The sequence below is a fragment of the Cupressus sempervirens genome, chromosome 6 (genome assembly GCF_028749045.1).
Source record: "Cupressus sempervirens isolate cs-2001-9-10 chromosome 6, ASM2874904v1, whole genome shotgun sequence".
Taxonomy (NCBI): Eukaryota; Viridiplantae; Streptophyta; class Pinopsida; order Cupressales; family Cupressaceae; genus Cupressus; species Cupressus sempervirens.
The window spans coordinates 613,764,110-613,776,422 of NC_143123.1; the positions used below are offsets into that span (position 1 = coordinate 613,764,110).

Sequence of the window (12,313 nt, forward strand, 5' to 3'; positions counted from 1 at the left end):
CCACCTCCATGGACAACGAAGATAGATGGAGATACCAAATAAAAGGCAAGGTATTATCACCTAAGAAAGCTTCAAATGTGTAAACTACTAATCCTTTAGACGAGGAAGACCAACTGTCCAAGGATAGAGTTTCCTTCACAGAAATGCTACAAGAAAGAAAGGGCAATCTCAAAACCTCAACAATAATCTCAATGTGGCAATAAGAATTCTGATATGCTGCTACATGTGGGAGAGGAATAGCAATGCAGATAAATGCTAGAGCAATTGTGAAGGAGATTTAGAGAGTCTCAATCAACAATTGAATAGCAGAAAAATAGAGGTTTTACCATCAATATACTAGGTCTGGATTCATCTGTGATGCCTAGGAGGGTTGACAGAGGTGTTACACTGCCAAAACACTTGAAAGTGGAATGTTTCAGCATTCAACCCAGTTGCAGATTTTTTGCAAGATGCTAGTGCCACATGCATATGTTTGTATGTGGTACATTTGTCCAAGAAATAATTGGGCTAAGAGGTTGGGGAGTAAAACATATTTTGATTGAATTAAGGAATATTCATCAAAGGATTTTTACAGTATGGTTTAAGAGAACATAAACTAAACTAAACAAACATATAAATAGAAAATTAACAACTACCATCTACATATCATTTCTCATGTTGATAATGAATCTGATAGATCACAAAAAGTGAACCAAAACATTCATGCCAAAATCCTATTCATACATACCAATGGGTGATATTCGTTTCCCCCTTCAATGTGACCATGTTGCCTACAATGTTGCTGAGTTGTTGTGATTAGATATCTTCGAGTCTTTAAGCCCTTACACATTTTGCAAGGACAATAAAGTTTTCCATCACATTTTCTTTTTAAGTTAGACCACAGTCTAGCAATTGTCTCCTTATTTTTTTGTGCGTTGATATCGTTAGACATGGTCTTTCTCGAATGTAATGACTCGTTGTTGGAAGAAGGATGATTTGTTTGCAACCTACAGATGGAGTAGTACGAGGAAGAGACGTATAAAAAGGAGTTAGGTCTATGAACCAAGTAGGAGTTAGGACATGCTAGAGTGGGGTTAGCCCAAGATATTTTGGAATCTTGAAGAACCTGGTAAAGGGTATCTGGAAAGGTGAAAATAAACAAGTATTTTTATAGCTACAAAGGAGGAATCGAGAGCATTATAAATAATGAAGAAGAAACTTAAATCCATACAACTTCACCTCTATTCACAATTTGACCTTTCTACATGTGAAATATGACAATATACAAAATTTCTAATCACATTTTCACTTAGAAAAGAACACCAAATATACCTTTGCTACAATATCTTCTTCAGATTCTTTGCTATTAGATTCTTTAGAATTGTAAGCTCTTGTGCAGAAAAAAGATGAGATGTACTAAGTAATTTTTGATGGGCAATATTTAAATAAATCAACTATCAAAAAAATAAATTATGAAATTCAGTTGCTTTATTATGCACTGAAGACTTGGCAAGATGTTCCCACGTCTATCTATAGAATGCCTATCTGCATGGTTGTTTGCAAATAGCCTAGTATGGTGCCACTTTTGAAAAACAAAAAATGTCACTGGGGCTGGTAATTTGGTTCAAGAGATGCACAAGCCTATTGACACCACAGAAATTTTAGTTTATATAGCATTCAACTATCTTCTTTAACAAAATCCAAAAAGAATATAAGCAAACTAATGAGTCGGGTCTATCTCAATTGAATAGAAAGTACTATAGTGAGTATTAGGAAACTGACCTTGCAAATAGCATCTAGTTCATAAAGTAGAACTTGGTAAAACTATCCTTCACTTACACCATCTCTGAATAAATACCAAAGCTATTAGTAAGGAGACATAAGAAATGCAGAACTAAATCTCACCACAAAAACCAATCAAAATGAAATAAATTACCTATAAAATATGATTCACAAAGGCTTTTGTCATGTTGCTTTGGGAAAAGAAATTAGTAGCTCCCTGTAAAGAAACAAAGTGAAATAATCATTTGAATTTCCTAATAATCAAGGTAGAAATTGTGCTCTAGAGGGTTTTCTCCTCTTCATCATTTAGTAATTCAGAACATGTCCCTAATCCATGGTGTGTGAAGTTGCAAAAGTTTTCCCCAAGTTAATTCTTTGTGACTTCAGGCTAGTCTTGGGATGCAACCACCTGACATTTGCACCAAATTCCCAAAATATTAAGATAAGCATTTCTCATATGAATTGTGTGAACTAGAAAAATAGCAAACAATGATCTATATTAAAAACCTACTACTGCTCTTGATGGACTAGAATCCTCTCCAGGGTGTGGATGTCTAACATCTACCCCACAGGAGTCTAAAAGACACTGTGAACTTTTTAATCAAGTAATATTTCTTACTTGTAAGAAAACCTAAGAAACACAAAAGTAAATAATCTTAAAAGTTCTCCACAATTACACATTAAATAAATAGCAACAAATCTGCAAAATAATAAAAAGAAAACTCAACACCAACTTGTATCAAGAATAATTGATCAAACTTGAATCACCTCAACGCAAAAATTCATTTAAGATATGGTGATTAAAAGTTAGGTTTTTTTCTCAAAATTGTTGCAACTCAAAGGACCAAATATTTTCTGATTAGTTTAACATAGATTGGTGAACAAAAAATTCATAATAAAAATTTGATTTTTTTCCACACTTGTTCAAACCATATAAGGAATGACAAAAAATGAATTGTATATGAGTCAGTCCAAATCCTTAGCTTTTAATACACTTCATAGATGAGATTGCATTATATGGTTTGAACAAGATGTGGAAAAAAATGAAATGACAGAGTCACTCCAAATCCTTAGCTTTTAATATGTTGCATAGATGAGATTGATCATGACTCTGTTGATGATTTGGAGTGATAAGGATACAAATAGAGTGTAGTTGCTTTGTAAGCTTGTGGTTTTTAAGTCATTTTGAAGGTCACTATGTTGGAAAAGTTAGAACCAAAGGAGTGTATGGAACAATTAGAGCTTTAAGTAATATATTAGATCTAAAATCACTTGTAACATCAAACAACCACTTTGATATGGCTTAGAGAACCTAAAAATCCAAACATTATAAGGAAGCATCCAACACAAACAAAGTATTTTTTCACATACTTTGCATGGATGATAATTTTACAAACTTGGAGACAAATAAAGCTCACTTAACCTTGAACAAAACTAATATTTGTTCTTCAAAAGTAATGAAGATAGTAGAATACCCAAAAAACTTACCTTAGATTTGGTTGAATTTAACAAGAAGGTTCTAAAGACCATTCATTAGAGAAATCAATTCAAAGGTAATGTCTTGTTGCATATGGTAAGAGAATTTCACTTTCTAAAAGAAATAGAATGCTTACTAGCTCTGTGACACATTTTGATACAAAGAATTATAATGACTAGTCAAAATATCAATATGCTCAATTTGGTATTATATGTCAAATTTTATAGTGCAACTTGACTTCGAAAGGCATAGGTACTATCTTTAGTTTCTTAGCTCCTATTATTTAAGTAGACTTTGATGCAATGAAGCTTGAACTCTATTTTGAAAAGAAAAGAGTTGTTGATTATTTAATTTCCACTAGTGCCACTTATCCAATTTATATAAAAAGAATACCATCAATATTTGATTATAATTTCCATGATAAGTTGATGTAAAAAGAAGTAGAACAAAAGTATAGTAATAGTCTAGATTGAGTTGAAGACAAATTTATGGTATTCATTGATTGTGAAGGATATCAAAATCATATATTATAGATTTGAAATTTTGAAATAGAAGAAGATTTGAATGTTAATTTTAGTTCTAATAAAAAATATGGTTTCAGGTATTTTTAATGGTTATATACATACTCTTGTCAAGAAATAAGGTTATTACTTTTAAAATAGCATTTAATCTTCAAAGCCACCCAAATGAAAACACACAATATTTTGGTCTTTTTGTTTCAATAATCCACTTATTTAATGAGAAATCATATCATTAAAAGTTTCATTATAGTATTTATAAAGGTCTTAAATTTTGTCAATTACAATCTTCCATAGAAAGAAAAGAAGTTACCAATTGCCCAGCCTACATAATTTTGTTGAAGGAGATCTATGTTGTGGAACACTTCGAAGAAATGCAAGTTACACTTCAAAACAAACAAAAAAACATAAAGTCAGATGGTACTTTCTACTTCTATAAATTCCATTTAATCCTAATATTAACATAAAATAGAACAAGTTTAAATGACCATAAACAAATTGGCTTTAGAAACTTTCATTAATTCTTGGAAATTTTTGAAACATTTAAATTGAAACCCAAAGTAACATGAATATTTGGACTTAGTTATCAAACCTTATTTTAGTAGCATACTGAGGACTCCAAGAGCCTTACAGCAACCAAGGAGGGTGGAAGTAATCCACCATTGGTAAGAAATAAAGATTGCATGTGCATATAGCCTCAATCAGAGAGGATGATCTTAACAAGAACATCACATAATAAATGAGATTAAATATCAGAAACAATGATAAAAAAACTTCAAACTGGCAATTATATCAAGCCATCATTTGGATTAAAAAGTGGATCATCACATACACAAAATTGATGAACATCAGAAACAATGATGAGCATATTACTTTCAGATTGATTTAAAGTTCTATATTTGATTGATACAATATAGAAATAATATTCAACAATATAAAACCATTCGCAATCAACAGTAAAAACTTCAAGAGATGATACCAAACCCTGTTGTAGCCCTAAGCTTCTTATAATTTTTGTTGAATTTTTTTTTGTTCAGATTCAATTAGGGTTCAAATACACTTTTCACTTAAACCTGCCTAATGTACCTAAGAAGAGAAAAGTCATCAATCCTTAGGCTCAAATTTAAAAGATTGAAAGAAAATTTTATAATATGCAAAGTCTTGCCTCAAGAAAGTCTATCATTATTTCCTTAGATATAAGCTCTTTGAAATTCATAAATTAACAATTATTAATTAATAAACTCACATAGATATAAGCATTCTCACACCATGAGTGAAGTGCCAATTGCATAAAGCTTTATTGCAAAAAAATTGTCAATATTATTTACATTGTACATACTTGTTTATATAATGCTTCAATTCCTAAACAAAGAAACTATAGCTAGTGTTCTAATCATGCGTAAAAATAAAATTACAGTGCAAATGTATGAAATTATATGCATAACTACTCCTATACTAGTTTATAACTACTATGCACATATTTTTATCCATTTACAAAGTGCATCTAGGTGTTACAACTCAAAAATCTGTCAAAAAATAGAAGAAAATGGATTGCACAACAAAAATTGGTCTCCAACTTGAGCTCAGTTTGATCTTCTAAAAATATCTCTCAACATGTGCCCATGAAGCCTCTAATTGAATGCACCTAATTGAATTACTAGCACAAACAAAATACACATAAACCAGAAGAAGCAAATATAGAATGCAAATGATGGACCTAGAACACCTCAATTTTTTTATTTTTTTTCTATCCCCATATCATCATAAGCTCCCTTCCCTATTGATCAACTCTCTTAGCTTGGGGAAGAAAGTTGAAACACATCCCAAAACTATAGTAATTTGCCACACAAACAGCTATCCATGTACAAATACATTTTGAAGATATTTTTTTATTAAATGATCAGTACTCTTCAATAGAATCTTATTACTACTATTAAGTAAGTTTTAATCATTATTCTTATATTGTGAAGGGTGAAGTATTGGCAAGAGTTGTATCTAGACTTTGTGATATATTGGGAAGTACAATATTTTATCTAATTAGAGTGGACTCGATGTTGACTTAATTTTTTAATAGAAAAAGGATTATTATAGTTCTTAATCATCTTCTAAGTTCAGTTTGTTCATTGATAATATCAGGACAATGATTATCTAAGAAGATTTCTAAATATATATCTCTTGAACATGCAAAGAAAGTACTCTGCCTACTTGCTTGGGTGGAATGAGCATAAAGATTTGTATCAACCCAACTTGCTCAGGTCATGATTGTAGATTTGGAAAATACAAATGTAACATCAATTTGAAGATCTCAAAGGATGAGTGAGCAACAATCCTAATTTATTTGACATACAAATCATCAAAGAGATAATTTGAATCAAGGAGCTTGGGAGGGAGGAAGAGATTGGTGTGAATTTTATGACAAATTTGTCTTATAAAAGGTTGTAGATTTAAATGAGACTATCTTGGATGAGTATTAAAGGATTTTGATGTGTGAAATTTCATATTGTCTTGTGATCGATTTCTTGTAAGAAGAGGAGATGATATTTAGAGGTTGTTCCAGTCTAGAGATCTTAGATATCTCTGTGGCAACAAGAATCAAGGACAAGTTATGTGTAGAAGTTAAGATTTCAATTAAGCTGATTATGGCCTTGCAAATCCAAGTAGCTTAATAGTAATAATTTTCAAGTAGCCCAATCTAGTGAGAATTGGCAGCTCTTCAAGCTCAAGACACTCACCAATGCACATGTTTATTAAGTTTGTAAGATTGCCAATTCCTATTACTATTTTCAATTTCTTGTACCTACACACTCTGAGTTTGATGAGTGTCATTTGGAAACAATGTTGAAACTTCCCACAAGAATCAATAACAATCATCTTCACACAACCATCACAATGTAATACTCTAGAGAGAGTCCATACCCTCAAGACACAAGTCAGGCTCAAGCTACCAACACTTAGATATAATTAATTCTACTAAACTCTTCAGATAGAATATTTTTGATACACTTATAATTTCTTTAAAGGACTTCAATTAAAGATTGTTCAATGACATTTGAAATGTTATTTTGTTTGGCTTCACACCTGAATATGTGAATCCACTCCAAGCAACTTGGACGTGCAAAACAAGATAGCTCTAGACAATTTGATATCCACAGCTATCATAAATGACCTGTGTCAAAGCTACTTGAGACTCATTTAGTCATTGCACAATCACTATCAGTCACCTAGGGGTGATTAAGCTTCTCGTATCCATTAATTTCAATCCTTTCAAGATTCCTTACACCAGAAAGAATAGTTATTTTCAGCAGCTTTATACATTTGATTATTTGAATCCCCTCCAAACAAGTTTGACATGCAAAATAGGGAAGCTCCTCAAGCACCAAACAATCTAATATCCACAAGTGCACCAAATGGTTCATATTAAAGCTACTTCACACCCCTTCTGAAATCCCACCATCAATTAGCTTTAGATGATTAAGCTTCCTGCATCCATCAATTGTAATAGTTTCTAGGCTACTTAGACCATAGAGTATAGGCAAGTTCTTAACATGAAGACACTCAATAATGCATAGCTCTATAAGTTTTGGAAGATTTCCTATCTCTGCCACCAGATCCAAATTTTTGCACCACTGCACTGTGACTGTGAAGACTAAAGATTGACATTGAAAATATTATCATATAAAACTTCTCAGAAGAGTTAGTGGTACTTCTCTCTAGGCAACTCAATTCAACAAGAAATGACAACTCCATCTCCAGATGCTTAGTAACATCCAACTTTGTCATCTTTGACGGATCATCCATTCCTATGATCTTTTGTGAATCTTTGCAACATTGCATGATAAGTGTTTAAGTTTGTGTCCACAACCCTGTTTGATGGCATTACAAGTAAATGGGAAAGCAACATATAAGGATGCATTCTAAACATGGTTCTCAAACAATATGGAGAAGTGTAATCCTAGTTATTTGTAGAAATTTATTTGAGTCTTGATGTAGTTCTACCAAAAATTTCATCCCATTATAGATTTAGGCATGATAGTATTAATAGGTGCATGGAGTGTAAAATTTATAGACTAGCAAGTAAAGGTCTGGTTATATTCCTCTAGCTATGAACATTAGCAAATTTTCCACAATCTCTTGAAAACCTTCCTCTTACTTGATCATATTTACTCTTTTGTATGATTCTTTCATGTTTATGCATAAAACAACTTTTTTTTAAGTCATCTTCTTCACTATCTACCATGCAACATATTTTGAATAAGCCATTAGATTCTCTCTATGTAGAATTGATAGCCAGGGTGTCATCTTGAATCCCCAAAAGTTCATTAGTTACCTTCTTTCACATGCATGAACAATTGCGAAGAATGTGAAAGAAAATGGATGTTAACCTAAGCAGAATTGAATTGTTGGATTATCATTTGCTTAGAAGGAATTTCCTTCACAATCATGGAGGCTAGGGCTGAGACCACTTTCCTCAGTCTCCTAGCTACAAACATAGAAAAATTCTCAATACACACAAATAAGAGACTAAAAATTAGAACTCGAATCAAATTTTGTTATGGCCAATTCATCAGCCCCCTTTTCATTTTACTCTTCCTTGACAGAACCTTATTCAAGAACTGATACATCCGTTTGAATGCAATGCTTTGAAGGTAGTTTCTACCTAATTCTAGGCTAGGAAAGGGTTTGCATCTTGGTCGAACTCAAGATAGATAGGCAGTTTTAAGCATTCCAGTGAGCAAATCCCTAGCCAAATGTCCATATTCACAATCCAAACATTTAAATTGTGCATCCTCATAATCAAGGTTTTGTTCCCACAATATGTTCTCTTGTTGACCATTCATCATGGTAAGGAGGGGGTTGTTGAAATCGAGTTCAACTCAAATCCAAATCTCAAAGCAGTCAGCATATTAGTTTCCTTATTTCCACTAGTTATGGAGGGCGTATAAGAAAATGAGAGGGAAATTCCCTTAGTGGGTTAACCCTACACCTCAGACACAGGGATTTCATACATAATTAGCTAGAAAAAAACCTTGTTCAAGGGCCTTGACTCTATCAACTATTTTTTGTGACAACACAAGAATTAAGTTATTTGTTGGTAGGATAATATCTAGACCTTCCTCTACCGGCCATATTCTTCTTATCCATTTCCCCATATATTATCCCATCCACCATAATTTGAATATAACGCACACTTTTGCATATATTGGTTTTTCTTGAATGAGTTTTCTATTCATGCCTCACTATCTTACACATCATAGAGCTACACTATATTCTTCAACCTATCACCACCATATATGTTCTGTTCTCACAAATTTAAAGGCCACTCCAAGGAAAAAACTTAGAACTTGAATAAGATTACTGACATATCCAAAAGAAAATCTTTAAACAGGACATACTAGAAATTAGTATCTTGACTTCATTGTAGATTTTTTTCTCCTATGGTTATAGTCTTTTGGTATGAGGAGTCTTTAAACCAATAGATTAAAACGAAGCATATGCCCTGGACTGTGTGTGTGAATCTAGGACCAATTATTGATGAGGATCAAATAGTGGGGCTATTAGTAACCATTTTATCCTAAGCAACTAAACTTTGGATGGAAGAAGTTGCCAACAATTTTGCTCATGGTCATTATACCATGACACTTATTGCTTTAATCATAGTACCCTAAACCTTAAACCCTATCGCAACTCTTCTACTGCATCCTAAGGACCTAAGGATGGATACTTGGATAAAATTCCCAAGATCTTGTGCCATATACCTTGCCTCCCTACTGGAATTGAAATATTCTTGTACAATGCCATCTCCATTCAAATCAAACACAAACACATAATCCACTAAAATTTTACCTGTTACAATGGTCCCCTACACAATGTCGTGGTAAAGAAAACCTATTATCATATATGCCACAAAAATTTTACTTGTTACAATGGTCCCTACACAATGTCATGGTAAAGAAAACCTATTATCATATATGCCACTAAAATTTTACCTGTTACAATGGTCCCTACACAATGTCATGGTAAAGAAAACCTATTATCATATATGCCACTAAACTTTTACCTGTTACAATGGTCCCTACACAATGTCGAGTCCTCTCTTCCAGAACCCCCCTTGAAAATCTATGCCCTCATGCGAGCAAAATGCTGGAAGTGAAGGAGTTGAAGTGCCCTTGGATTGATGTAGGCGGATCCATATCAAATCTCTAGACATACCATTAACTCACCCTTCTCGCGAATAGTCTAGAACCCTCGACACCAAATAAAATGTGATATATTTTTGCACCCCCCTTTTTTTTTCTTTTTTTTTTATGTTGCGGTGTGCATCACAATTGCGACCAACATGGGCATGTTATAAAAAAAAACAAAAAAATTCTTTATAAATCGACCAACCAACCCATTTAAAATACTTAGTTGAAATTTAGGGTAAAATGCACTAGTGTGGATAGAAGCGAATTCTCTCATAAATCTTCTGGGCATTGCGATTTTAGCATCAAAATCAAGGTAGATTCTTATTTTTTGAATTTGCACAGTTAATTATGTTATTTTGTCATCTTCATGACTGTGAATTATAGATCCAAATTTCTCTATGGTGAACTTGTGAATATTTCAATATTGTAGGTTACTAAATGTATGTTAATATCTCTATGTGTTCATGGAGATTCAAAATATAGTAAAAGAAACCTTGTTCTATAGATTTTGGAAAATCAAAATTAAGCCAAGAAGGGTTGAAAGTCAAAGAGAAAATTAATCAGGGAGGGTTTCAAAATTAAAAGAAAACTTAAGAGGAAATTCAATTGGTTGGTCAAATTTTCTCTATCAGATTAATGTTGAAAATAGTTTTTTAAAATAATAATAATAAAATAAAAATATGTTTTATAGAGGAGGGTTTGTTTTATAAATTTTATACATTTATAAATCTTAAATAAATTAATATATATTAAAAACATTTTACAAGATTTTTTTTCTTTATAAATATATTTTGGGAAGGGGGGTTTTACCCCACCCCATCCCCACTTACCTGTACTACTGGTGACAACCGTATCTGTTGTCGCAGGTACTGTGACTGTTGTCACAGGCCCTACAACAAAGGGTAGGGCCACACGACCTGTTTAATAAAAGCCAACGGTTTTAAGATATGTGATGTATAGTTTGGTTGTTATGAAATTTTAAATTATTATTTTTATTAATAATATTTGTTGATAAAGTTTTATATTAATTATTAATTTAATTAGTAATTATTATTATTAAGTTTAATAATATTGTTAGTTTTTATTTTAATTAATAATATTTTAATAATTACTTGTTATTATAATATTTATTAACAAGTTTTATTATTATTTATTAATTTAAATATTAATGCGTTTAAATATAGTTAATTTTTAATTAGTCTTATATAATTTATTAATGAATTTAATTAAGATCAGTTAATAATTGGAGTAATCTAATGAATTATTAATCAATTTAAATAAATGGAATTTAATGGAGATTGAATTAAAGGGGGATATTTAATGGAAATGAATTAAATCAGAACTAATTCATTGAGAGATCATTAGTTATAATCTTGATGATTTAAGTAATTCAAAACATTTACCCATAGAATATTTTAAGGAAATTGATTTCAGAAAAATTATCAGGGGGGTAAATCCTTATTGTTATTCAAATAGATACTTGGGTTAACTAAACAAAATTGGAGAATACTTTTACTTGAAACCATAATTGAAACAAAAACTGAAACCTTACTGTTTAATGTGTTTCCAAATCAAACCAAAACTTTGATACTTACATTCTGTTTTACGTGTGTTGTCTGTGTTTGGGGTTTTTAGGGTTGATTAAATGTTGACCAGTTTAGGTTGTTACCAGAGGCTTGGGAGTTATGTGTTTGTGTTGTCATACTGATGTTGATCTCGACCTTGATTATTTTTACTTAACCATAGTATGTGATGATATGCTCTATGTTGAGTGTGTTTATATTGTTGATTACTGTTTTTAGTGCCTTGTGGGATGGCAAGATTTATGCTATGGGTTATTTGACTTGACCATCTTTGAGTCATCGATCAATTATATTTGATTTTCTTTCTAGTCACTTGAGAGGACTATGGTGTTTTGAATGATTTGTCCTTGATGATGTCATGTTGTGACATGTTTTGACTTGACCATTTCGGAGTCTTCAATCAGTATTGTTTTGGGATACTTTTCGATTACTCATTGAGAAACAATGAATACTGTGATTTATCTTTGATGCTTTCCAGTTGCTCATGGAGAACTGATGTGATTGGTGTGGATTATCTTTTCATGCTTTCTAGTCACTTGTATAGGGTTGAGGTGATTTTTAGATGATTATTGATTTGTGCTTTTATGAGCCTAGGTTAGGTTATCTACTTGTAGTGTCAAGAAGTGGCTTGTAATGGGGGTTGGGGGCCCTAAGTGGTCCTGGTGGTAACCCATTGCAAGTTGTTTTAATAAGTGAAAATATTACACTAAATGGAGATTAAAATGAACCTAATAAGAGTTAATTGTATGTTCTCGCCCATGCCTCGAGTGTTAGTATAAACTAGGATGG

General features: G+C 32.0%; 1 pseudogene; it reads right to left on the reverse strand.

The window, feature by feature from the left end:
- The window catches only part of LOC149553731 (galactoside 2-alpha-L-fucosyltransferase-like), a 40,092-nt pseudogene that overhangs the window by 5,855 nt on the left and 21,924 nt on the right, over window positions 1-12,313 (reverse strand).